This window comes from Fringilla coelebs (genome assembly GCF_963513975.1).
Source record: "Fringilla coelebs genome assembly, chromosome: 6".
Taxonomy (NCBI): domain Eukaryota; kingdom Metazoa; phylum Chordata; class Aves; order Passeriformes; family Fringillidae; genus Fringilla; species Fringilla coelebs.
The window spans coordinates 21,191,216-21,216,182 of record NC_140034.1 but is presented as its reverse complement, the minus strand read 5'-3'; the positions used below and the strand labels follow the sequence as shown (position 1 = coordinate 21,216,182).

The window sequence follows — 24,967 nt, the reverse complement described above, 5'->3', positions numbered from 1 at the left end:
TGCTTTTATGAAAGTCAGCAGAACTTTCAGAGAAAAGAGATGCATCATCTTTCATGTTTTACAAGTTTTTATAGGATTGATTGTGAAGTCCAAAAGTACATTCTTTATTTCAGATGTTATATGAGCTAAAAGTGTGTAGGCTTTAGGTCAGAGGTTGAGTTTACAAGGCTGGAAATCAGGGAAGGAAAACCCAGAATTTTTTCTTGACTATCAAGTGTACATGGTCTGAGATCCATAATTACACTCTAAATTATTTTAAGTAACAGGTAAGGAGAGATCAGTATTGGCCTCTTTAGCAATAAAGGCAGGTTTTCCAAATGAAGTCTTTATCTACTTTTAGGATAGATATGAGAATTTATTTTTTTTTAATCATGATTTCATGTGATTTGCCCTTTGTAAGTATTTAAATCCTCTGCAACCATTCCAGTTTTACGCAACAGAATTTTCTCACAGTCTGTAGATGCAATGTGCATATTGGTAACTACATTTTGCTTACTGTAAGACCAAAGTTACTGGCACCATGATATTTGCCAAGCAAAAAGCTCTGAGGCCCAGAGCAGCAGTGTGGTGTGGGGAAGGGCTGGATGCTTGTGCAGGTCATTGTTTTCAGCCTGCAGGACTTCAGGATCCAGACTCGAGTGCCTGCCTCATTGAACTGATGGTTCTCAGGGAACTTGTATTTGCTCTGTGTGTATATAGCAATAAGATTCACTGTCCTCTGGCTTTCACTGTCACTGACAAGCCTGGTAATTAATCAAGACTGTACTGTGGTTGACTCTTCCTTATTTTCGTTTTCCCCTTTCTGAAGTGAGTAATGAAGAATGATGTCTTTACTTCTTCACCTCCACATCTCCTCACCTGCTGAACACTTGAACTAGTCCCATTGACAAGCAGCCTCCAGCAGGGAAAAAGTGCCACAGATGAAAAATGTGGCTCTGGAGTTTGGCAAGCCTGAGGTTGGCTTTGTGACACTTCTCCATTTGCCACCATCAATCTTCCTGCGTCAAAGTCCTTTTTGTCCTGTCATTGTTGCTGCTTGTTTCACATTATGTATCCAGTCCTGCCTTTGCCAGCTGGAGACTGTATTTTCTCAGCACACTTCTAACCAGTGGGGCAGAATGCTGTACTGATGGGTAATAGTGCAGGTCTAAAGAAACTATTAAGAAGGAAGACAGACAAGAGAATCTCTTTGAATTTCAGATGCTTCTCCAGTCCCTGCTCTCAATCTTCTTTCTCTGTGCAAAAACTTAAAAGAATCTTGAAGGTTAAAATCAAGTCAAAATCTAAGTCCTGATTAGAAACCAAGAGGTGTTCCTCTTTTTTTCTTTCACACAAAAATGTGAGATTTTAAAATGCAGGAAGTTGTCACTATAATAACAACATCTGCTAATAATTCATCGTTTCTTCCCACATATCATAGTTCAGATAATTTCAAGTCATCTGAGAATTAATCCTCAGAATCCCTCTGAGGTAGATACTGACGTCATCATCCTCATATTTGAAAGGAAGTACAACTGAGGCACAGAAATGGGAAGAGATTTTAGGTTTCACAAAGGTTCAGTGGCTACAGAATAGGAAATGAGGCCTGCCAAAACTAGAGAGATATTTTGTAGGCAACAGTTGATTGAAGTCTACTGATGTACATTGTATAATTGATTCCTAGTGCTATCATAATGTAAGAATGGGTTTCAGTTAAAGAAGCAGAGCTAATCTGTTCATGAAGCTCCTTGGGTTTAGGTTCACTTATTAAAGTACCTGTGGTGTTAGCACATTTTTAAAGAGAATATCATGATTTGATGTACGATCAAATCCTTTGCTGACATAGTTCACAGCAAGGCAGTCAGGGGTGCCTCAGGCACAGCATCACCAGCCAGGCAAGGGAGGGGATTGTCCTGCTCTGCTCTGCACTGGGGCAGCCTCACCTCGAGTGCTGGGGGCAGTTTTGGATGTCACAATATAAAAGATATTGAGCTACTGGAAAGTATCGGAAGTATCCACTCCTCCTATGGCTTCCCCTAAATGCCCTTCACCATATTTGTGATATGAAGGGTCTGTGGGGGAAGCCAGAGGAGGAGTGGCTGAGGTCCCTCGGTCTGTTCAGGCTGGAGAAGAAGAGCCTGAGTGGAGACCTCATTGCAGTTACAGCTTCCTCATGCCAGGAAGAGGAGGGGCAGACACTGATCTCTTCTCTGGGATAACCAGTGGCAGGACCTGAGAGAATGACCTGAAGCTGTGTCAGTGAAGGTTTAGGTTGAATATTAGGAGGAGTTTTTTTGCCCAGAGGGTGGTTGGACACTGGAAGAAGCTCCCCAGGGAAGTGGTCATAGCACCAAGCCTGACAGAGTTCCAGAAGCGTTTGGACAATGCTCTCAGGGACATGGTGTGATCCTTGGGGATGGTGCTGTGCAGGGCTGGGAGTTTGTCTCAGTGATCCTTGTGGGTTCCTCCCAATTTACAGGATTCTGTGATTCTGTGTTAGTTTGCTAGACTAAAATGAACTTAATTTTCTCTAGTAACCGGAATTATTCACACCTGTCTAATTAAGAGACTAACTTTGCAGAATCAGAGAACAGTTAGTTTCACAATGGTGCTATGTAGTTTAGCACATAAGGAGGTTCCAAACAAGGTGCTGCATATGTTGAAAAGAATATGTCTAATTCTTTATACACCTACAAATCCTAAAGAGTTCCTGTCTATTATTTCCCCAGGGTTACCATTTTCCCAAGTCTTGGTTTTAATGATGAGTTCACAAGGCAAGACTTGGCATAGATAAATGGATACAAATAATTGTGGCCACAGCCTTTGGCTTTTGCTGTCGAAGAACTGGACTTTTCTCTTTCAGTTAAAACTCCACTGAAAAGGAAGTGTCACAAAATGTGGCTATTTCTGATCTATAATGACATAAGACAGGAATAAAAGAAGCCTCAAAACAAGTACAAATGGTAAGAAAGCATTGATGTAGGTAAGTCACTCTAAAAATTTGAATGTCTTCTGATTACAAGCAAAATCTACATATTCAAACGCATTGGAATTTATTGAGTGCTTATTTCTCCTAATTTATCTTGCTTTATTTTCCAGCACTCAGCTAATTCTTCTTGTTATGCTGTTTTCTTTTAGGTAGAAAAACCCTTTTAGCTCTCAGTGTTTTCATCTATTGAACATATTTACACTTGCACTCAAAGCATCAAGAATTCTATAGACATATTTGTATTACATGATTAGAGCACTCAGTGATTCTCCACCACTGGAAGTGGAAACGTACTCCAGTAAATCCACACATGATGCAAGGATCATGATATTGCTTCTGCAACATTTGGCATGCTCAGATTTTTATGAGAGTTTATTATTAAGCTGAAAAGACAGGAGCAGTGATAACTCTTCATACAGATTAGAAGTGCTCCACGTTCTTTTTTTGTAAATCTGACTTCTTAACACTCACTGATCTTTATATATGACTGCCTGTTCTTTACCAATTATGAGTCTCATGAACTGTGTTTCCCATATATTTAGAATATATTTGACAATATGTAAACTAGACATATAACATTCAGAAACTGGCTTTTTTTCCTCTGTTCTAGTTCTTCAAACATATGGCCTCATACAGTAAATTCACCCTACCATGTGCCAGAACATACAGTGTATGTGTGTGTGTATATATATACACAGACACATTGAGGGACAATCTGTCATTTTCTTCTTTCACTAAAAGCATTCTTTGCCTTGTGGATCTCCTAAGAGAGCCAAGCAGTTTCATGTGGATTTAAGTGAACAAACTAAATGTGTACAACTTGACTAATTTGTGACTAAGTAGGGATGAGATGATTATTTGAAATCAAAGCTTGAGAAGTGTTGCTTACAGTGCACCACAGAGAAGAAGGTACAGCAAGGGAGAAGAGACATCTTAGGAATGGAATTTTCACCTGAATATGGCAGAGGTAAAACCTCATGGCAGTGAGATCCACCCTGTTTCAGTGGTGGTATTTTTACCTGTTTATTTGGATAAAACTGCTGGGTAATTCTTGTTCACTGGTACACAGGGCTGTAACTCCCATGTGTAACTCTGCTATCCAAGGCCACAGGACAGAGTAATGTGCTTGCTGGTTGTGAGATGAGGTTGTAGGGATCATCTTTATCTGTTGTGGAAGCCGGATTGCATTGTGGCTTTCTTCATGTTACCAGCAGTACAGACAAGTGACCGGGATGGCATCAAAGGCCGCTCAGGAGGCGGCTTTGACCAGCTGTGTTGTGAGGCGACAGCAGCTGGGTGCTAGCCTCAGAACACATCATTTGAGAGCTCTTCACAATTGTTGGGAGACAGCTTCTGAACATTCACTGAGAGGTGTTGGCAGTGCCTGGGAAGTGCCTCCTGACAATATTTGTCGTAGGCATGGACTGCAGTTAGGACCCAGCAATTGTTTCAAGGACCATTTTCTGATGAATTATAAAACATGAGTTGTTATGGACTCAGGTGGGTAAAACCAGACTGGAAACAAAAAATGGTCTGTCTTTCCTTGGTTGTGTAAGTTGATGAGCAAGGCTGTGCAGGTTATGCAGGTGGAGAATGCACTGAAAGGAGGATCATCAATGTTGCTTCCTCATTAGAAGTTGAAATGAGGGAGGAGAACAGATGTTTGCAGCCAGACAGATCTACTCATCTCATTCGGTGTGTACCACAATGAGAATGATACACTGTTTTTGAGTGCTAGAATTGTACAGAATCCTACATTTTCCAGTCTCTGCTAAACTGGAATGTATGAATAAGACAGCCTGGACTCTCTGTGTGAGCTGACCTGTCATTACAGGAAAGGTTTTCACCTTCTGAATAGCTTCTCCTGAAACTCCTCTTAGGGATATTTAGTCTTTCTTTTGCCATAATTTTCCCCATGAATTCCCTCTGCTGATTTGCAATGTTTAGGGAAGGAGCTATTATTATTTATCTGCTACGGCTCATGAGTTTCTGTGGCCTACAGCAGTAAGTTGCAGATCACTAATATGCCCCTAGCTCTTTAGTTTTCTCTATATTTTCAGCAAAAGAATCTGGAGATGTACTTTTTACTGCAGCCTTGTTTTTACACTCTCCATGGCTGTTTTCCAGCTTGACAGCCTCGTGTGAATGTGAGTCATTGTGCTCTAGAAGATGCTACACATTGTTCTCAATCTAATTTTATCTTTGGTCCTTATATAATGAAGTGACTGGTACCTTCTAGGTGGACCACTGCCAACAGTGTTTGCTCCAAAATTCTTCACACTTCAATGTGAACTTCGTTGCTGAGAAATGGATTCCTCTGTGGCATGCATCAAGCTGGACTTAAAACTTAGGGGTTTAAAGCTCACTGCTATGGCCAGTGCAGCTCTCTGCTTCTCTCAATTTTTGACAACCTTTTCTCTATTCATATCGCAGCTGCCTTATGCTAGTCAACGGCTAAAACATCTTGCAGACAGATGTGGTTGCTTTCCCAAAGAGATGCTATTCTAAAATCAAGTTGGGAGACGAAAAGCAGAGATGATCAACAGAGAGGCACAACACAGATTAAGGTGATAGTTCCAACCAAGGTAAACTGCTGTGGCCACAGCACACTAACCTTGCTTTAACTGAGACAGTAATGAGCACTCAATCTGTAATTGAGCAAGTATTTAAAAAAATCCTGACATTAAATAGAGAAATGCAAGAAAAGAGGGAAGTAGTCTTTCACTTCAACTGCTTGGAAGCTCTGAAGAGGAAGGCAGTATCTGAGTTGAACAGAAGGTGATCGATGTGTTTGACATGAACAGCTTTGAGCATGCAGTCAGTGTGCCAGAGCAGTCCTATGTGTTTGCTAAATCCACACCTGTCCAGGACAACTGCTGGTGCTTTTTTTATGAGAGGATAGAGAAGTCTAATGTGCTTTTCTAGGTATCCAGATGAAGCCTTATCTATTCATGGGTAGCAGCTCTGGTGCTGAAATTTTCTTTAACATCCTTCAGTATTGGTCATCTGAATACTAAACATGGAATGCAAATTCTGCAATAAGGTTGCATCTTCACTTGATTCTTATGCCATGGTACAAGTTAGTAGTATTGCTTTTATTTCACAGGTAGCATAATTATATATTGTTATATGCTACATTATTATATGCTATTATTTATTGTGTATGTTGTTGTGTAATGTATTATTATTATCATTATGTATTCCTATGAAATGTAAACATTGAAAGATGATAGGAAAAACGATTTGGTAGTCACTGAAGATGTCAGGGAGGAACTGGTTTCCTTCAGCAGGAGATGCCAATGCTGCATTGTCAGACTACAGATTTTTCTTGGTTGAATTTGCAGAATAGAAACACTTGAAGATAAAAATATGTGTGTCTTTGTAAATAAGAGGGAAGGGATGTTATTTAACTTGGGCGTAATGACTGCTCTAAATGTTCTTCTGTTTGGATTTACAAAGATTCTTTCTATTAAGTGAGATACAGTAAAAAAAAATTTGTGAGATGGTATCAGGAGACGCCAGTGGGACACAATGAACAAACTGTCATTTCAGGAACACTTGCAATTTGGGTTCTTTTACTTGGTGCTCTTGGAGCTTACTGCCAAGACACTCTCTTTTCTATGAAGATTATTAATCTGTATCAATGCTGTATAGGAGAAAAATTATCCATAAATTAATATCCTTAGAAATATCTTATTATGAACATTTCCAGAATCATAGCCCAAACCTACACTCCTTATTTTTAAGGACTTTGGATTTGTTTATTTGGGTTATATGAATTATTAGTAATTATCCTGGTCATGTACAGTGCTTCTTGTATGAAGAATTCAAAGTAATTTTGTCCCTTTTATAAACTATGAAAGGGATGTACAGAAGACCTATAAATGGCTTGCTGAAGATGAACTTGCAAAGATGTGGCAAGTTCAGGAATAAAAATCAGAAGTCCATCTGTCTTTCTGGCCCCTTGGTCATAGTGTGGCCATTGTGTACAACATATTTAGGACTTGTGTGTCACTTTTTTTAGTCTATTTTCTTGGGAGTTCCATTGCTATTATTTTATCTCTGTAAGTTTTATAGCAAATCTGAAAGAAAATAAGTGAGACTGGGCATTATTTCTGTGTTATATGAACGTAGTGCCTCTCACCTCAGCATCTTCACCTCTCCCCACCTCTATTGCCTCTATTGATGCCTCTATTGATACTGGTATTGATGTAAAACTGGGCATAGTCTGGTGTCAGGAAGGAAAGCCTTCTGTTGGCTCCCTGGTTCTGGGTTTGTGGAGCTGGAAGGCTCAAAGTGCCCTTCATTTGCCCTTTTGCAGACAGTGCCTCTCACTGTGGAGAGTTACTCCCACTCATCTCTCCCATTAGCACTGTTCTCTTCAAACTTCTGCAATGTGGTTTCCCTGTTCAGTTTGTATCCTAAAAGTGGCTCCTGCTACCATCCCTATCTTTAGTTACCTATGCAAATTTGGTGTGGTTTAAATTACTTTTATACTGGTACACAGAATTCTAGATCATTGAAGAGAAAAGAAGGCTCTTCAGATGCCACATATGAGAAAGCTACTCAGGGATTTGGCTATAGGAAAGTTCAGTGGGCTTTATAATTAGGGGGGTTTATTGCTGTTATTTTTACAATAAGATCATATTGTGTTTTTCCTGTAAAACAAGTCAATTCTCAAATGCAAATGAGCTAACACAATCAAAAAATCTCTTTCTTTGAACAGTTTCTAATACGAGTTTAAAATTATTCTTTTTACCCCTTTTTCCTTTTTTTTTTCTCATTCCACATTATGTGTCACTTGCTATAGTCACAGAAGGAAAACACAGAAGGAACTCGGTGCAACCAGCTCTATATTTATCTACCTGAATAAAACAAAATTCAGAGGTGTTTGTCTAGTCCTATATTTAATAATGAGATGCTCCAAAATGTTTTTGCATTTTCTGTCTTCCAAATATCTCAAAGTGCTTGATCATCGCCATTATGAGACAAACTTAAGTCCAAGGAAAGATTTTGTGAGATGTCCACAGCTGACATCCAGTACAAAATAGAGCTGAGAACAGGATCTATGTCTTGAGCCCTCAGGCCACTCTGCCATCCTCACTGCAACAACTGTCGTATGTGTGTTCCCTCTTCTCCTCTGTCCCTGCTGTTCCAAGGTCACGAATCAGGGAATTAAGCTCCAGGAGCAAGCAGCTCTGCTTGTGAGGCCCCTTGAGCTGAAGCCTTGTTCTGCAATTAGTGCCGCCTCAGCAAGCAAGCTCAGACAGCGAAACAAAGAGAAGCCCTTGCAAATTGCAGCCATTATCTCTGTAGACTTTCTTCCCAACCCTGTGAGCACCACACAGCCATAGGATGCTGAGAGACACAGGCAGAAATAGATCCACTCATCCTGCAGGGTTGCTGCAGGGTTGCTCAGGATTATCCATCTCGAAAGGCCAACCTGCAGCACCCAGGCACCACAAGATTGTCTTGGGCCCACTGAGTGCAATGAGAATACTACAGTGTGGTGGCACTTTGCCCTGAAATAGGAGATTAAAGGCAACAGACCGTGGAAGTATCTTCAAAGCAGTGATCTCTACCAGCAAAAACTGTTGATAAACTGGCTTTTTATTGTAAGTTGGTGGATTCATTAGTAAGGTATAGAAAAGATCTACTTGCATGCCTTTAGATTTTAACTAATAGATGTGAGTGGACTACATCTGTGTTATATAAAAAGTAACTAAGTAAAGCAAGATTACTGTAATTTGTTTTAAAGCCCATATATAGAAATCTACAAGAAAGGTCCAAAAATTTTTGAGTGCATACAAGCTGAAAGGTTGAAACTGTAATTAGCTCAGCAGTCTCCTGAAGAATGTATCCTTGCCTCCTCCTAGTTGTAAAAGTCCAAGGTAAACAAAGTATCTGCTGATCTGACTGAGAATTGTTTGTGTGATCACGGAGCCGTAGTAACCATCTGTCATAGATGCACAGGCATGCTGTGCCTCAACCCTTTTCACAATCTTTTGCGGATTTTAATTCTTAGTACTCAGCCATTGGCCTTGAATACTGTTCAGGGGAGAGCTGTGAAGTCCCCCTGTGCAGTTTAGCAAGGCTAAAGATGTATAAGACCCCACCAGAGACTCCTTTTTGGTTCTGCTTAACATCAAATAGTAGAAAGACCAGCCTTGTCAAAGAAGATAGCTTGCTAGCAATTTCAAAGGCAGCACTGGAAATTTGCTAGCTAAGAAATAAAAATGAAAGCATGCACATGCCTATTGTGTCGTGGTTAGTTGTCTTCATTTTTACAGACATGGAACATTGCAACTGTTTATTGCAGGGGGAGCCCTAGTCCTGAACTTGTTTTTCCACTGCAATATGTAGCTCAGGTGCTCTTTCACATTCAGACTTCTCTGACTGTTTTTTTGTTAAAAGTTAATGGCTACATGATGGTTTCCAGTTAATTTTATTTCAGCAGAGCAGTAGACTTTAATCAATCAAGTCTAATTTACTATGGGTTCATTACTAATATGTAATTTGACTATGCTGTTTCAGGGGGAAAAAAGTCTTTGGTCACAGGAGGTTGCTGTTCAGAATTAATTGGTAAACTGAGGCATACATCTTCAATGAGATACTGACAGCACTTGCTGCTTCTTGAAAAAAAAGACCAAAAATGACATGTTGGAGGTTGAGTGCTATGACCAATGTGATAATTTGAATTTTTCAAGCATCTTGTTTTAGAAGCTTCACTGAGATTTTCAGTCTTTTGGGTCTCCACAATGGTGTAGGATTGGTTGCTAAAGCAAAGGTATTTCCTACGCTTCTGGGCTTGCATGATCCGGACAGTTTCCTTCCTTGTGATATCTCATAATTTATTCTGTAGTTACAGAAGACTGGGGAAGTGAAATAAATCACAAGCACACTGTTGGAAAAGCACTATATACTAGAATTGTTGGTTTTATTATTATTTCATAGCTTTCCAGGTGTTCTAAAATCTGGTAAATATTTTGCAGCATTTGAAGCTTTTCCAAATTGATCCTCCTAGCTGAGATCACAGAATGGCATTGGGAGGAATATAACAGTGCATATTATAGTGCAGTAGCATGGAAATGAATTGCAGTAGCAGACAGGGAATTGGTTACATCTTGCTCAGAAAATTTAGCAGTTGTCACATTTAGGCACAAGAACAGATGAGCCATTGATTTGATTGAGCAGAGAAGTTCTTGTTTCATTGTTCCCCTGAAAAATTTTCATTCAGATTATAGAATTTGATAGGGCTCTTAACTAAAGAGAACTGCTTTCCTTTTCTTTCTTTTTTTTTTTTTTTTTTCATCTGAAGACAGGATCTCATTGTGTTTGTATCTTAGTCTTTTGGTAAGCACCATTTAACATGGGGATGTAAAAGTCTGGCTTCTCCATACATCTCTTGATCCAATTGAAGTAGTACCTCTTGCAGCATCCTTTCAAAAGGAAAATTGAAAGAAGCATAAAAAATTAAATTAATTACACTGTGGTTGTACTTCATCAGAGGGATTCTAGTCTTTCTGGAGCATGGAAGATTTTCTCAGGCTTCTTTGACTAAGTGTCACATTGCAGCTGTGTCTTGAGCAGTTTGCTGTTTTCATGGCATTATAGGGTCTGAGAAGTCCACCACTGGTCAGGAATGGGAAAGAGTAGGAAACAACTGCAAAACTTTTGTCAATTACCTCCTTTGTATAGAAATGTATTTCAGATTGTGTGTGTGTGATGGATCTGGATTAGTTAATATGCTGGGTTTAGACCTAGCTCTGCGTAGAAGATACATCATTTAGCATCAGCACAGGGTTCATCGGGGTGTCAGGAAGCCATGCCCATTCTAATGATACAGTTTCCATAGCAGCTAATGCACCTCAGAAAAGAAGGAGACAGGAATCAAACTCATGACTAACGTGGCTGTCCCAAGCTCGTGATGATATAAACTCTGGCACCCACATTGTCACGTATCTTTCACTGTGTGGTATATCTAGAAAAGTTACTGAGTAGAACACTAAGGTAATTAAACTCTCCTTTTTCCTAAGAGACTGTTCTGATTAGTCACAGCTAACAGCCTTATCTTCATTGAATTCCTGAGGAAGAGCTGGTTTTACCAAACTAAGTCCTTGCACTCAGAGTCAATACTGGCTTAAAATGTACACTGGCTGAAATCTGGGTGCTGGAGTTCTAATGATCTCTTGTTGGAATTAGCCTTGATTTTCAGTCATGGAATTTAATGTAATAGCCAGTCTCTGTGTTTACTTATTGCATCACTTACCTTTGTGTATGTTAAATTTTGTGGCTAACATCCTGGTTGAGCATAGTGTAGAGTCTGCACCCATTTTCTCCTGGCAGTATGCATCAATACAGGGAACATCTGATGGAGTATGTTACCATTGCTGGTCTTTGTGGCACACAAGCTTCCCATTTGACACTAGAGAGGACTTCCTGTGACCTTTCCTTTTAGCTCTTACTACTTGAATTTTATGTATATCTATCTCAATCCTCAGTTCTCATCTATTTGATTGAGAGTTGGTTCAGTAAAAGATCAGATACGCATTAAAATTTGCATTTCTATTCTGAGGCTCAGTGTTGAAGTTGGTATCTCTCTCCTCTTTTTCTAAAATGGACATCTAAAAGACACAGCCTTGGAATTACCCCTATTGACTTGGAAGCAAATCTGACTGTCTCTCTCATATGTAAAGGCCTAAGTGATGATGGGTGAGTCCTGGCCAGCTTGTGATTGAATTTTAAATCAGACAGTTTGAATTTTGGTCAGTGTACAATGGTTACCCAATGGGCTGGTGATTTGTTTGTTTTTGGCAAGTCTTACTAGAAGCCACTCACTAAAGGATGGGTAAGAGTGACAGATGCTCATGGGGCTTTTTCTTGTATGACTGCTGATAATTCATGCTTGTGTCTCTTCAGGTATCCATATATTCTTCCATATACAGGGCTAACACTACTCCCATTAATTGTTCAGAAAAAAGGAGATTCCAGTGCATCCTCTCTGACATTTTTCTCTAGTCCTGTGGGGTTTTCTTTTCTATGTAGCAGTCTACAGATTTTTTTTTTTAAGTGCTTTATAAACCATACTTTCTGGGAGAGGATACTGGCTTGACAACTAGAAAATCTGTTTATAAGTTCAATTCATCATGTCTGTTGTTTGATGCCCACTTCCTCATTTCACATTCTGTTTGCTTTAATTCTGTCTTTTTTTGAGTGAAAAAACTACTTCTTCCTCTTCCTGGTGAAAGATGCTCTCTTGGCATTATCATCACCACTGTTGGACCAGTCTGAGGAGGCAAGAGAGTCTTTTATATTCCTGTACCATCTGTTTTGCTGACGTGTTACATATGAGGTTTTGGAAGAGAGGGCAGTGTCTAAGATTTTAACTTCAAGTCTGATTTTGTTTACATTTTTCTCCTTTCAGTAACTCATGGATACCCATTTCTCAGTTCTATCTTCATCCATCCTGAAACAACCCAATTACACCAGTTGAACAGATACTAGAAATAAAACAGAGTGCAGAATTTCCCCAGGGTCTGAAAGCAAGTGGGAGGGCCATTTCTCACCTAGCAGTGCCAGAATCAAAGTTAGAAGTGAATCAAAGTCCTCCTGAGACACAGCAGAGGTGCAAAGGAGTCAGTAGTGAACGCTGACATGAGCCACTCAAGCCTGGAGGCCCAAATTTATATTCCCTTGTCTTCCTAGGAGATTGCACGGCCACAGTGACCAGGACAGCTCTTTTCAATAAGATGAAAGATGGAAAAGGTCTAAAAGTTAATTCCTTCTAGTTAATTCTTTCTGCAGCACTGGTTCTGCTGCAGGATAATCCCAGGAGCTGTATATCTCTTGTTTCACCTCAGGCAGGGAGGTTTCTGGCATATGAGTTCTTTTTGTGTCAGAGCAGTATTCCCTCTCTAAACAAATACTGCAGTTTTTTATTTGATCTTTTAGTATGTTCCCTTAGGCTAGACAGTGACCAATCACAATATTTTTCCTGTGTCCAGGACAGACTATCCAGCTCCCCCTTTTTCTGCTACTTAAAGAAAAGTAGATGTTATTGTACAATCATGAATTCCCTGAAGTGATTAGCACTTTAATGCTAAGGCACTCTGCTTTGATTTTATTAAAACAAAGCTGTATCCAACTGATGAAGAGCCTCAGGAAGGCTTTTAACTTACTTTGGAGGTGAAACTGTCCCACAGAATGAAAAGGAGCACCTTGCTTCTTTCTGTATTTGTCTGAGCTGATATTTCTCTGAATAATGTGATTCATTATTTACGTGGTATATTAGAAATAGTCATTGACTGGTGCCTGTGCTTAAGTCAGAAGAAGGGAGATTAACATGCTTTGCATCTTGAAATAATCTTTCTCCACCTCCAGATTGTGCCAGTTCTCTTATTTAGTTGAAAACAGGGAGCTTCAGTGAAAGTTGTCAGGTTTTGTTACATGCTGTAACAGAAGAGGCTGCTGCAGACCTGCCCCTCACCACACACACACGGGAATTCCTGAGGAGGGACTTGTCTGCTCCAGAAGCAAAGGAGCTGAAGTGAGCTTGCTGGCAGCTGAACATGCCATCTCTCTGGGGCAATGTGCTACCGAATTTGCTGATATAAACTACAGGCTTGCTCTGTACCAAATTTCCCTGAAGATTGGAAGGAGGCTATGTTGCGAAAGCAAGCTTCAAAGCATCCCTGGTGAGCACAGAAGTTATGGTAGTAAAGGAAGGAAGCCAAGGATGATGCAAGAGGGAAGGGAGCCAAGAAGAGAGTGAGGCAAGAGAGAAAATACATAGAGAGCTGTATTTGTAAGTAGGTGAGAAATTCTGATGAGGGTACAGTCTGGCTTTATGGTCAAGCACATTTCCCAGGGCTCGACAAATCAGTACCTCCGTGGGCAGCAGCAGGTCTGCGCTTGCTTATAATTTGCAGCAATCTGTCTTGTCCTTCCATCCTCTTGTTTTCTTCTCTCCCTTTCATTTTCCCTGCTGGTCTTTAGCATGTTCTCCGGCACTAATGCTGCAACAGGGTCTCTAATATGACTGAAGAGCTACTACGGCCAAACTCACTGAGAAATTATTTTTAATGAGCAAAAGTGTTGCACTGAAGCAGAGAGCTCCTTCTGCAACAGAAAGAAAAGATCCTTACAGTGGAAATCCTGCAGTAAAAAGCCCTTCAGATGAATTGCTTGTTAGAGGATAAAGCAGTTAGGTGAATAAAAGCCTGATTACATACCTGCAGGTAGAATGTAATATGAATCAGAAGAAGTAAATTGATAATTTGCCTGCTACCTCTGACTGAGGGCTGTGCCTGAGCAGTTTTATCCAATACCTGCTTCTGAAAAAGGAGAAGTGTTACAAGAGGCAAATTATTCAAACGAGGGTTTTGACCTGCATTTGACTGCCAGCTCATTTGTCTTGAACTAGGACCCTAACATGGGAAGGAGGCATTTCAAGCTGTTGGCTTCATGTGTTGGTCAGTTTGGACTGGGCATGTGACATCTCCAGTTGCTCTGAAACTCTGTGATGTTAATGTGACAGAATGACATGACATCTCTGCACAGGCTGGCAGCATGATGGCACTGCATTAGATAGATGTGGTAGGGGAGTGCTTTCACCCTTATTGTGAACATCATGTTCCCTTTGGTCAGATGGAGCTAATGCTCAAAAATGCTTACCACACTGCTGAGCTCCCAAAGCTTTCCCCTGGCTCCAGCTTAGAGAAGCTGCTCCCTCCCCTGAGCTGCCTGCTCTAATCACAGTCCCCAGGCAGCATTTATTTATCTTGGAGTAAGCGTTTGGTGTTAACCTCGCACAGACTTTTAAGTGCTGCTTACGTACCACTTCCATTTATTTATTCCTTTTTCTCATTACAGTTTTGCCCCATTTCCCCTGGGCTCTTGTGCTGCCTTCATTTTTTTGTTTTTTTTTTTTCTTTTCTGTCCAAGTCTTTCCCTCCAAGCCAGCAGCCACATAGAGAAAAGCAGGCACAAATGTGAAAAGCTCACATATCCAATGAGCCATCATTTTATTTGGTATATACCCACTGGATCATTGTAGACCATTCCAGATCAATGCTACTAAGAAAAAATCAAATCCTGGAATTCGTTTCCAAACAGGGAAGCATTGTCTCTCCATTTGGCAGTACAGGGTAATCCTTCACTTAAACACATCCAAAAAGCCCAGTGCCAGCTGAGACTACCTCCCCTGTGCTTGTGACCACCCTGCTTCCCACTGTTATCTGGGGGAATTCCCATCACTAACCTGCCAGAGCTCCCAAAATGGGAATGGTACTGCCACCTCTTTGAAACGACTAGGAAGCTGCTGTATGCAGCCTGGACTGTCAGCAAAACTTCTTTGTCCCAATTAGTTCATGAATGGCTCTGTTTCTAATCCAGCTGGATTTCTCTCCTCTTCTTGTTGAATATATTTGGACATTGCATTTACAGTGCAGGTTCTGTTTGGCTGCAGGGATAATGTCATCTCTCTGCTAAAGACAAAGTAGTAATTTTCCCCAATGCCTGGCATACACACAGCAGTCATCTTTTATGTTTTCCCCAATGGTAATTGCTACCTTCTCTCTCTTCTGGGTTTTTTTCCCAGACAAACAGTATTAGGAGACGAGCTTTGAGCAAGCCTCTAAATGAAAGATGTCATTGATTTCACCTGTAATTTTGCAGAAAATCTCAGAAGTTTTAGCTGTTGTGGATCTACTTGTCACAGATCTCCCTGCTGGTTAGTTATCAGATACTGTGACTCTGCATGCCTACCTTTTTTTTTAACTTTGTAACTAAAGATAGCACAGCACTCACTTTATTAAGATAATTAAATGTAAATCTATGACGAAATGCTTTTTCTTTAAGATTTTCTGTCTGATGGTCTTAAATCACATTTTTTCACATTAATGAATTGACTGTAATAGCTCCCACTGGAGGAATATAAAACAAAAGATTTCACTAAGGTTATACAGGGATTACAACCTGTATATTATACAGGGAGTCAGACTAGCTGAATCCTCTCTGTTGACTTTGAGTTAAAATTTTTAGGGAGTTCACTTGTGGTGTAACAAAAGATACTCAGTATGTTAAGAACCTAACATCTCAATCAAAATTCTCAAAATCTACATCTTAGTAAGCAGAGAGCACAGAATAGGACAGGAAGAGTAATTTTTTTTTTCCATAGATTTTTTTTTACGAGTCTAACTGCCATTTCATCTGCATTGGAAGAATTTACAGTTTACCTTTACAGTTTTTGTGTCTGATGTGCTGTCTCCAATGTATAAAACAGAGATGCACAAGAAGTGTTATATCACCATCAAAGCACTCAAGTGTCAGCAAGGGCAAATGTGCATCCTTCTTTCCCTTTTTGTTCTGAAAAAAAAAAAAACCAAACAAAACCCAAACCAAATTATTATCCAGTTATGTAATCAATTTGCTTCCTTCATCCTTCAAATTTCATCTGGACCAAAATTTGCACTTTTATGGCAATTGAAATGTTCACTTTTTTGTTTGTTTATTTGGGGTTTTTGTTTAGTAGGTTGGTTGGTTTTCTGCTTTGTTTTGTTTTAAGGGTGAAAAAAGCCACCTTCTTTTGTAGCTAGCCAGAAAATAATCTGTGCAAATGTGGCTCATCATGGTGTTCTCACAAGTGCTGAGGTTTGATTTGGTAATGTTATATATTTTCTCCTTTGTTCTAGTTTGGGTTTTAGTTAAGTAGAGATAATGTAGCCAAACCTCTTCTTTCTGAACTATGAGTGTAAATTTAGGGCAAATAACTTAAAAAAATATTTAGGAAACCTCTAGTGTACAAGAGTAATTACCCCCAGTATTGCTGTGGAATAGTTGTTGTAAGCAGCAGTGGAAGTCTATTTTAGAGTAAACAATATTGTCTGGGTTTGTTGCATATTTATAGATTTATAACATTATAATAGTTGAATACTTTGCTCCATTTCATGTTACATTTCCATCTGCTGGGACACTTCAGTACAGAAGCATCCCAGCACACTAACCTCTGTATTTTCAAGTAAGGGGCTGATTTAAGTTCATGTATTCCCTCTACACAGAAACTGGTCTGTGGAGATGTGCCTGGAGGCTGTTAGTTAGACTGAGTATCCAAAATCTTGGCCTGGCACCCATTCCAGAAGGGGGCTAGGAGCAGAGCAGCTGTGATTGGACTCCTTGGAACATCTGGATTTGTCTGGCACACTTACATAACCTCAGCCTGGCATCCTCTAATGGCAGATATCTTGAAGAGCTGAAGTAATGACAATAATTTTCCCTAGGGGCTTAAGCAGGTCAGGAATTTTTCCCAGCACTGAGCAGTAGGCAGTGTGGAGCGACAGGCCTTGTGCCAGTGTCTCTGATGAGAACTGCTTCTGAGAAGAGAGGTTGGAGTGCAGCAGCCAGGTGCTGTGGGGAATGGATAGGGAACCAGGAAAAATACTGGGAAGGGCAAAAACTGTTGCATCTTGGCACTTGGGAAGAGGGGCTGTTAAGACAAGGAGAGCTGCTCAGCCCAGCAGCATCCCCCCCAGCTTTGCTTTCTGTCTGAAAGCTTTGAGATGTTTATGGAAGAGCAGATCTGAGTTAGATCTGAGCAGTATCTAACAGGGAATTAGGCAAGGATGCTTGCAGAAACAGGAGCAGGAGCTGGGCTTTCATAATTGAAACAGAAAGATAAGGAATTATATAGACAACAAAAGAGAGGCAGAAAGGGAGCTCTGAGAATAGGCTTGGGAACCAGGGCCTCAAATTTGATTTCTTACATCTTCTTCTGTGGATAAGTCACATCACTCATCTGCCTGATTTTTCTATCTGCGTAATGGGAGACACGTTACAGATCTGTTTACAGGGAGGCCTGAAAATTAATGGATGCTGATAAAATGCCTGGAAGATGAAAAATTCTGAGTATTACTACAGCAAAAAGTAACCCCTTTGACTCATTTATGATCTTATTACCAGCAAATGCCTCTTCGGCCTCCTGTCATTTTAACTAAGCCTCCTTCTGATCCTATTAAACACCAGGGTTCCACCAGCTAGTGTCAGTTGTCACAGCTCCATTGACTTCAATTATTTCTCTTGCACAACGTATTTCATCCAAAGCACTTCAAGTGTTTGAGAGATACTGGCCAATTAAGCACCACAACCTCTATGGGAGGTGCAGAGTCATACCACTTTTAGAGAAACTTAAAAGAGAAAGGTTAATCAACTTCCCCAAGGTCAGGAAGATAGCATAGCCGAGATAAGAAAATGCATCAAGAGTTGTGCTCCTAATTCTGGACATCACCTTGGTCAGGTTTTGCTCTCTGTGTGTCAGGGTGGATCTGAAGCCACTGTTCCAAGCTCTGCCTTTTTCTTGTTTTTACTGGTATAAGATAGAGCAGGGACTTGCTTACTTTTCACGCTCTCATATCCTTTCAGCTTTTATCATTCTCATTTTATTTAAGGTGTCGTAGAAAAGAATTATGGAGACTACACATATGAAGGCTGATTCCTCAGCTGGTATGAATTAGAAGGATTTCCCAAAGGCAGTGGGAATACAGACCTGAGGATCTGGTCCCCAAGGCTTATTTTTAACAGAGTATGGCTATAAGATACCTAGGGATTTTTAGCCTCCAGTCACTTATGCACAGGCTCTCTGAAGCTGCAGGAAGCTAAACTGCCTAGTGGTGATTGCTTTTTCAGTCTGTTGCAAGCCAGGACTTTATCAGCATATGTGCAAATGATTCTCAGTAAGCTGGTTGGTGCCCTTATGCCTGCTAAAATCCAAAATGGCTGCATCAAATGGTGATACTTAGAATAGAGTCAAGTGGAAATGCTTCAAATATTTCACAGTAACTGCTGTTTCTAAGATGGGAATTATTTTTTTTTCCCTGTGTAGCAAGTGTTTGTGCAACTTCAGCATTTTATTCTGTAAATTTAGATCCTCTTTAAGGGAAACTAGTGACTGCTGTGATAGTGGAGTTTAATTTATAAATAGCCAGCAGACGAACATGAGGAGAGGCAATGAATAACTCACAGATGGAAGAGTTCGAGATCAGTTGTGACATAATGGCAGAGCAGCAGTGCAGAGCTGAGGAGCAGCGCTCAGCTGGGTCAGCACTCAAAGAGAATCCACAAGTGCAGCTCTTAATTATACACACGCAATTTTAAGTCCAAAATCAACTTGTTGGTGGTTTTTTTTTTGTTTTTTTTTTTTTTTTTTTTTGTTGTTGTTTTTTTTTTTTTAAAGAACCCCAGAACAACGAAAACTACCAGGCCTCGCTCTCTAGAATTTGCAGTTTTGATGCAGTGCTCATAGCTCCCACCCAGGAAATAATGTTATTAGGTTTTTTAGTTTTGAAAAGCTGCAAAAAAGTTGAAGAAGACAGCCTATCACAGCTATGAGAAACTAACTGTATTTATAAGCTTAAGATCTTAATTTCCTGAAGCAGTTTTAAATAGTGTACTGTCTTTGGATACTGAATTAAGCCTAGTTTATACCAATATTCCAGCTATTTCTTATTTTAGGTAAAGAATAACTGAATGTGCTATCTTTTCATACTTGGGAGGAAAACCAGTTGTATTTCTGTAAAGTCCATGAAGATAATTACATTGAAGTAAATAAAATAGATGTGCTTGTACACACATTTAAGTAAATGCTGGTCAGTTTTGTGAGAAGCCAGGTCTAAGAATTCACAGGACCACTGGGGGAAGGGCTGAGGGATGTGGAGAATGAGGTGAGGGGAGGATAGGGCAACTCAGAAACTTGGATTGTTTACCTGTGTACTTCCCTTCATTCATGTGTACTTCAGCCCCTTCACATGTGCCTACTTCAGCATTAAGGACTAATACTATTATGAAACCCCCACTGCCTAGAACCAAGAACATTCTTTTTTCTTCATAGTAATGCTAAGGTTTACCATTACCTTGGGCTAGGCTTTCCTGACCTTTTCACCAAATACATCTCGATATGAAAACAGTCAGGACTCCTACAGTTGGATAAAGCTATGAAAAGCAGAAGGCTCCAACCTTCAACTCCAGCCTGGAAAAAACTGCTTTTCTACTTCTCCTGTGTAGAAAGCATGCTCCCTAGCAAAAGGAAAGGGAAATGCACACCTTTCAGGTCAGTAGCTACATACGAGCTGTGTTTGGTCTTCAAGATAACCTAAATCAGGCATATGCTCCCTCTTGGGAATTTCTATCACTTATTCTCTCCCATTCTATCTTAGCACAGATTTCTTAATATTGCCATGGGAAACAGGTCTTGATTGGTAGGACAAGGGAAACTGGTGTTGTGACAGAAACCTGAGAGAAATCTGGAAGTTGTCCTATGTGCTTGATAAATCCAAACACTCTCTTGGAAGAGGTTGCCTGACTATTTGGAGGTGCTGACTCCTCAAGAGGGTAATGGTGTTCCACGGAATAAGAAAAGTCCCTGTCCTTGAGAAAGTTGGTACAGGGTGGCTTCAGATATTCCCCATTTACCTCCACTGAATGTGCAAAAATGCCAGCATCCCTCTTAAGGGGTATGGAGCTAAAAGCAAATACACATTATAAAGTGCCAGATTACTTTATTGTTAGATGTAAAAAACCTGTTTCTGTTGACAAGTGCAAGTAGTCCTTATTGTTCTCAGTTAACAGGACCCTAGGGACTTCCTGTTCATTGGGAAAAGCAGGAGAAAACATTTATGTACAAGTTCATACTTTTTGCTAGAGCTTGCACAATTTAGAACAGCCCTGCTACAGAACACTAAAAGACCATTTACTTTTACATGACATTTTAGCAGTTTAAAAGCTCTCCTTTTGCAGACAGAACCACTTGGTCAATCGAGTCCATAGCAATACAGTGAATGGATATGTGCTCTATTAATAGACTGGGTCCTGTATCACAAGCCTGGGGGGGCTTGGGGAACACAAAACCAAAACTTACCTGTTGGATTAAATAAAGCCAGAACAATAGGACTTCCTCTGCCTCCCCTTTTATATTCAATGCCTCAGCAGGTAAGTCCCATATTCATTCCTGGAAATTCCCATATAGGACCCAACAATCTTCCCATCCTCGGGGCTATGAGAGTCAAAATCTTACTAGTCTTGCAGTTATGGACTCATGCAGAGGTAACTCCCTAAAGGGGGATCCAGGATTGCTTCCAGAAAATACCACTTCTCCCCTTCTGGGTTTTGGGAAAGGCAAAGGCAGCAAGGCTTGTGTGGCTTGCTGTGGGCTGCTGCCAGTTGAAGGAGGCTGCTTGTCTTTAAGTTACTGGCCTCCACTACCTCTTTTTAAGAAATAAAAGGATGCATCCCCAACAGGATTTCTTTATGATCATAGGCTGTACAGTTCAGGTTTTTTTTCTGGCAAGGTTCTGCTAGAAAGGCTATAGCTGAGGGAGGAGCCTTTTCCTTCTCCTAAAAGAGTTATTTCATCCATGGTAAAAAAAAAAAAAAAGTACATGTACTGCTACAGTGCTCTTACAGGTATATCCCTCTATGCTTCAGGATGTCTCTCTAGGTCCTTGCACAGAGAGCTTACAGTGATGGCCTCTCCAAAATCATTGTCTCTTGCAGGACCCTCTGCCCAGCAGGGGACTCCTGGTCATGGGTTGTTCCCTGGTAGATAGGAGTACACTGTCTATCTTGCTCCTGTTTCAAATGTTGTTATCAGCATGTCATACCTTGTTTCTGTGTCAAAGCTTTTGAAAAAACACACTGTATATAGAAGCAAGATGATGTGAGGACATGGCAGGTGTTCATTATTTCACATGAACTGGTGGGGTATATGGCAGAGGCTCTCTCTTTAAGAGTCACTCAGAGGAAATCCCTGGATCTCTCTGTTCATGTAATATTTCTTTGGTCAGGGAGAGGCAATGCTGTTGGAACTGTGTGGCTCTGTGTCACTTCTGACATATATGTGGTATACAAATGTAGCTCTCACTACCAGTTTTTCCAGCACTAAAGAAATGTTTAAATATGTAAAAGCCATCATGTTGTTATCATTTTTGATGACAGCATTAAGCAGTGTATTAAACCATTCTCTTTGGTGTACAATTCATACCTCTTAGCCTGAAAGTGCCTTTCTTATTAAAATGTCTCAGATCCACATATTGTGAAATAATATCCACTGAAACTCCCCTTCTTTATTTATGAATTTAAAAGAAGTTGGTAAGGGATTTGGGGAGACAGAAGAATTTACTGTCTGGTAATAATGTAATATCATAAAAGGTTCAGTACTTATTATGAGAGTTATTTTCCAAGAGTTTTTTAGGCATTTCATGAAATTGGGTTTGAAATGAGCTGTTTCAGATGGACTAAAAGCTATCTGAATGTCCTCAGGAGAACATTGAGTTGGACAGTAGAGTTGGAGGATACTTTAGAAAAGATTGGGCTGTGAGATTTCCTTTTGCTTCCAATTAAATCAGGCAAGATTGACAGAACTAATAATTTTGATTACCTCAGTTTTAATGACTTGGAACAGTTTTAAAACTGATTGCAGAAGGTTCCAATCACTCTTTTCCTGAAACTCAACTTCCTGTAAGGGTTCTCAGTTCAACAAACGAATATTGAGGTACCTAACACCAAACAACAGGAACAAGCCAGTCTGGCTGAACAGCTGCAGTGTTAATGTGGAAAAGGGTTAAAGACAAGTCATCAGTTCTGTTGTCAAACAGAGAGGAACTGCAAGCCCCAGAGGCAAAAAAAGGACAATATGACAAATAATCTGTGTTGGTGGATTTGCCAGAAGAGTTACTTGCAAAGTTGATATGAACAAGCTTGGATCTTGTGCCAGTGTGGGGTGCAGGTAGCTAATTAGCTGTACTGGGGAAAAGCACCGTCTTTCTTGGAATAATTGTATCTGTAACCGAGAGTTTTTCTGCAGAAAACCTACCTTGTCTACCTTTGCAGAAGTAGGCAGGAGGTGAATAATTCACCAAACCAGAGCCATACAGGGTTAATAACTTCTTGTTTGGGCACTTCCATGCACAGGCTCCAGCAGTGCCCAAAGAGCTGCCTGCTCAGGGCATCATGGGTTTGTTCCCTGAGTGTTTTTGCCCTGTATCATCTGGCCTTTATCAGGCATGTGTGCAGTACAGCAAATAGCTCAATACTTTTTAAATTTTCCCCCATTCTATTTTCTTTGTTAAAAATAGTTTCTTTTTATTTAATTTAAAAGTTTAACAACATATGATATTGGCTTCTAAACGTCTAAACTTCCAGGATGTAGGTGACAGTCTCCCCATCCTGTTACCTTCTTTATTCTTCTTTCTTTTGCTTGCTGCTCTACTTTGGCACTGAAAATGTAATCCAAGTCACTGGTGCCCCAGTGGACCTCTACTTGTTGATTAAAGTTGGATAAACTAGACAAATTCTGGTGGGAATGGAAGGCATTTATGATGAGTACCTGGCATTTTTCTTTGCCCTTTTTTATGTACTTGTCACCGTATTTTCCCACATCAATCTCATAAAACATTCTTTTGCTCGTGCTTGAAATATTGATATTATCCTACAGCAAAGATAAAAGCACATCACAGAGCAATATGGCTTGGTGATAGAATTATCTGCAATACACAGAAATCTCTACTGATGTTTAGGGCTGGCGTGGTATTAAACACATTACTTTTGCTGACAGACATTTTCATTTCCTTGCATTATGCAGGTAGGGGAATTTGAAGGAAATCTAGTTTTCAGTTCTAGATGTGTTCAATAAAAAATGTAAAACAGAAATGCCGATGGATATGGTAGCATCTCTTTAAATCAAAAGGAACTCACTGAAACTTTAAGTAAGTTTTAGAGAAGGCTACATGTTTTTATGTACATATATATGTGTATATATATTTGTATATCTGTATTTACAGACCTATCTATCTCTATATAAATATTTATATAAGCTGTTTCCCATTTAACAAATCTGAAAGGACTGGGGACAATCCAAAGTCAAGGAGTTAAAAATTAGTGTAAATAGATCTTGCGATCCTTTGGTTATGGTCTTTGTGCCACAATGTTTGGTAACATCTTTACTCATTATTTCCCCCATATGCCTTTCACCCATGCTGTGCACAGAAGAAAAAGGAGCTTCTGGCACTTGGGATCTGTTCTCAAATTGGTGGCCTTGTACATAGGATGCCACTTTGATTTTTCTGAAGCTGAATGTGCAGCAAATGAAGAAAAAGATTCCTACAAGGGAGGGATACCTCTTTAGCAAAGCATTGATTAGGAGACATTTCATTCTTCTATCCCTCTTTCTTCTCCAGAGTCACAGTATGATGGTGGGGAAGTTACTAAGATCATTTTTCCTTCAGGTCACCTCTGAATTATGCATTTCTTGTGTTCTGGTCCTTTACTTGAGATCTAGAGCTTGGATGGAAACAGTATTAAGCCCTTGAAAGCAGGAATGAAGTCAGCACTAGCTGTGCTTCAAATATGTAAGGTTCCATAAAGTTCCAAGCTCACTGTGTATGCAGAATTTGCAATCTGAGACTGCGCATTCAATACTAGCGGGCATTTTGATTCAATTTCCCTATTCCTGAGCTCAGCATTTGGAAAATGAGTTTATCACCTGAGAAATGCGTTTTCCAAAGTCATTAGTTTTTGCAGAACAGTCCAGTGCTTTGCTGAGTGGCACCACAGAGACACACAGAGAAGCCCATGTGGAAATAAATTACTCTTCAGAGCAGGATTAGTAATGTGCAGAAGGGCCACAAATGGAGAAATGAAGAAAAAGCATAGGATCAAGTAACAGCATCTTCAACAGGCATCATTCTTCTTGTGCAAGGACTGAAGGAAAGGTTATGTCAAAAAAACAGTAGCCTGTGATCATGTCATTAGAGGCTGTGTAGAAACACACCGAGACACCCCCGCCGCCACCAGTGGTGGGTTTTGTCCCTCTCTGCCTCAGCTTGGCTCTCCTTTGAGTTGGAGTAATTAATGCTTCCTTTCTGTGTACACTCTAGCAGTAATTCCTTTGGAATAGTTTGATACAATACATTTTACAAATATAAAATATTCCTATGCAGTAAACAATTTCTTTGT

The 24,967-nt window shown here is 40.1% G+C and overlaps 1 protein-coding gene across 6 annotated transcripts in view; it reads left to right on the top strand.

Annotated features, from left to right (window-relative positions):
• Positions 1 to 24,967, top strand: part of NRXN3 (neurexin 3) — a gene marked incomplete at both ends in the record, with an annotated part of 894,988 nt that overhangs the window by 504,035 nt on the left and 365,986 nt on the right. The window lies entirely within an intron of this gene.